The following is a 3,791-nucleotide window of genomic DNA, read 5'->3' on the forward strand; positions in this document are numbered from 1 at the left end:
GGTCGGCGCCGCCAGCCACCCCCGCCCCTCGTGCCCCGAGCCACAACTTGCCGCGGACATCCCCGAGGCCGTGGCGCAGGGCACGCGGCGGCACCTCCGGCCCCCGACGGCGCGGCAGCCCCGTGCGGATGGGCCCTGACAGGGAGACGCGCCCCAGGGACGCGGCGCCCACCCTGTCCCTTACCCGACCCACGAGGGAAGGGCCCTCGCGCCTTCCCTCGGGTTGTGCACGGAGCCGTACGGAACCCAGTGGCGTCCGCGGGTCGGTCCTGGCGCCCGGGCTGGGGCGAAGCGCGCCGCTGTCGTCCGCACGTGACCGCCCCGGGCAAGATGGCATTAGCGGAGGAACGGACGGAACGGCGGCAGATCCCAGATGGGCGCGTGTCGCCGCCGGAGAGGGCTGCGTCCACCCGCCTGGCCCACGTCGGGGATCTGGTGCGTCCTTCGAGACCTGGAAGGGCACCCAAGTGCCCGGTGTCTACGAAGTCAGCCTCGGGCCCCCAGGCGCACTGGGTGTCTCCAGGCCTCCGCGGGAGGCGCCCTGTAAATCCGAGTTTTCCTGCCGCTCGGGGCCCCAGCGAGGGGGCATAAGACGGCTGCCGAATCCCGGCACCGGAGTCGGAACAGAAGTTCAAAGGTGGCTGCAAGGATTCCCCGCAACCCGAGGTGCCCACAAGCGGTTAGGTTCTCCGAGCTCGCCCCTTCCCCTGCGAGCGCAGATGCCCGTGGGACACCCCCCTCCTCCCCTTCTGCTACGGGAAGTTCCCTCCGGAAGGGAGTCCTCATGCAGCCGAGACCCAGGAGTGCCCCGACTCCTGGGCCCGGGGAGAAGGTATCGCACTGGGCGCTGACGACTCCTGCCTTTAAGGAAGGAGGCGCCCCACTGCAAGAACGAGGTCTGAGGTGCCAAACGCGGGCTCAGGCCACTTTCCGCTGACCTCACCACCGCGCTGAGAAATATTCCCCCACTTTACAGACAAATTTGCCCAAAGTCACGCTGCTGGCTGAATTTGAAATTTTTTTTAACCACCCTTAAAAGACAACCAGAGAAAGAAAATGTACAAATAAGTATCCATAATACTAGGGAACCCATAAAACCTTCCACCTATATACATGTCTTTACATAGTTGCAACCAATTACACATTTTTCTCTTGTGTTTGCTATTATCACTTAACATTTTCTTCGATTCACATGATTCATTCTGAAGGTGTGCAGGTATCCTCATGCATTTACTCAGTCTCCTAATATGGTATATTTGGGTTCTTTACCACTGTTTGCTAATATGTCCTTTAATTCTGCGCTCGGGACAAATTCCTGGCATTTGAGTTACCAGGTGGAAGGCAGAGGGGTCTTGCTCCACAGTGCCATAGGACCTTCCCAAAGCATTACCCGGCTCACTCTGCTGCCTCCCAGTAATGAGTGTAAGTATAATACACATCTCTAAGCATCTCTTTTTTCCCCCCTTCTACTTTACTAGTATGTCAGTAGCTCAAGGTTACTTTAGCCTTTCTTAAATGACTTTAAAAATGAATGTTTTTTCATCATTTACTGTCTGTATTCCCCTTTCTGTGAATGGTTGTTCATATGCATTCATTTGCTGGGGATTTGAAGCTCTTCTAACATTGAATAATCATTTTTTTTCATATTATCAGTATTATTCCTGTGTCATCAATGATGCAAATATTTCCCAGTCTGTTGTTCTTTTTTGTTTTCCTTTAATGTTCAATCTGTCATTCTAGTCCTTTGTGATTTCATTGCTTGAATACTGACAAAATGAGCTTTCTTCCACCCATCTGATGGTCTGTTTTCTGCTAGTTTTCTAAAATTTCATTTTATATTTAATTCTTTGATGATAATCCATCCCAAGCTTTTTTCCTGTGTGGAATAAAATATGGACTTAGCTCACCACCAGCATCACCAGTTTTTATTGCTTATACAATCATCATTTATTAAATAATTTTTCCCTTACCCTTTGTATAGTAAAATCTATTTTTACAGTAGCCTTTTGATTTGGGTCGATCTGTTTCTCCATTTCTTTTCACAGACCTCAATTTGAGCAGATACCATATGGATCTAAATATTGGTTCTTTAGAATGGGTTCTAACATCTAACAGGGCTGTCTTGCCTTTCACAGAGTTTCCTGTTATTCAGAATATCACTTGGTAACCACACCAGTTTTTGTGTCCATACACATCCTAGTTAACATACAAGGATTAAGAATACTGGCTTTGAAGCTGGGACCATCCAGGTCCAACACTTACCAGCCCCATGACCTTGTTAAGTTACTTATCCCATCTAGGCCTGAGGGGTATATAAAATGGGGATAAGAGTAACACCTGCCTCACAAGCTCAATGCTAGACACATAGTAAATGTTCAGTAAATGTCAGCTGTTGTTACTGACATTCTTAGTTCTAAAAAAAAAAAAATTGAGGTTTTTGCACGGAATTGCATTAAACTTATGAATTAATTTAAATAGATCAAATATCTATTATATGTCATTTTCCCAACTGGGACATGTGCTATCTCTCAATTTATTTGAATATTTTAAAACTCAGAAACCAGGTTTCTTGTTGACTCCAGCTTCCCTCTACTTCTTGACCCCTGAGGAAGAGGAAGAGTGGAGATTTCAAGGAATCTTTATAGTGGAGGAAGATTTAAAACCTACCATTTGAGAGTCTGCCTTGTGCCTGGCTGGTGTGGGTATGGGTGTGGGTGTGTGCGCACGTGCACAAAATCTCCTTTAACCCTTGCACCATCCCTCGGGGTAGATCGTGGTGTTCCCTGTAGACAAAGAGCAAACTGGAAACTTCCAGGTCACTTAGTGAAAGGCAAAGCTAGGCCACAAACCAGGTATGCCAGTTTCTGCTGCTTGGAAATTCAGGTGGGAGTCATGCACAGAAGAGATAGCCCCCAGAGGAGCATGAAGAAAACGGACTTCTAGTCATGGCACACCCCTGCCCCAAAGCCTCCCAGGGCTTTCCACCGCTATGTCCAAAAGACCTACTTTAGCCTGTGAGACTAGCCCTGCCCTCCGTGCACACTTATCAGTTACCACTCATCTGCCTTGCTTGCTGAGGTTCCCCTGTATCTGTCTCCTTCCCACCCTGTCCATACACATCCTAGTTAACATACAAGGATTAAGAATGCTGGCTTTGAAGCTGGGACCATCCAGGTCCAACACTTACCAGCCCCATGACCTTGTTAAGTTACTTATCCCATCTAAGCCTGAGGGGTATATAAAATGGGGATAAGAGTAACACTTCCTTCCCACCACAGGGCCCTTGCAGACATTGTTCCCAACGCCTGGTACACTCTTCATTTGGCCTCCTGCACCTACCTTCACACAGCTGGTGCCTTCACATTGTTCCCATATCTGTTTAACAAGGTGGTCTCAGAGAAGACGGCCCTACCTATCCCACATAAACAGGTTCTCTCTCTCTCTCAATCTCCTTCCCTCCCTTCCTCCCTCCTAATTGTTTCTTCACAATTACTTTTTATAATTTAATCTGTATTTGTCATTTGTTTGGGTTCTGTCACCTTGTCTAATCCCACAGAAAGGTATCAGTCCCCCTGAGGGCAAAAAGGAAGCTAGCCCTTTCCCTGACAGGCAGTGGGTGGATGAGAGGGTACCTACTGGTCAGCTGGTAGCATCTAAGACCAGAGTTTGGCACACCATGAGGCACCTTGGCCATTCCCAAACTGTGTCTCTATTTCTTACTGGCTCTGTGGGGTAGAGGTTCTACCCCCGTCCTCACTGACCACGGGATGAGTGTTTATTTTTTTTTTAAA

This window comes from Callorhinus ursinus, unplaced genomic scaffold, assembly GCF_003265705.2.
Source record: "Callorhinus ursinus isolate GAN/ISIS: 27379988/994484 unplaced genomic scaffold, GSC_fseal_2.0 scaffold15, whole genome shotgun sequence".
Lineage (NCBI taxonomy): Eukaryota > Metazoa > Chordata > Mammalia > Carnivora > Otariidae > Callorhinus > Callorhinus ursinus.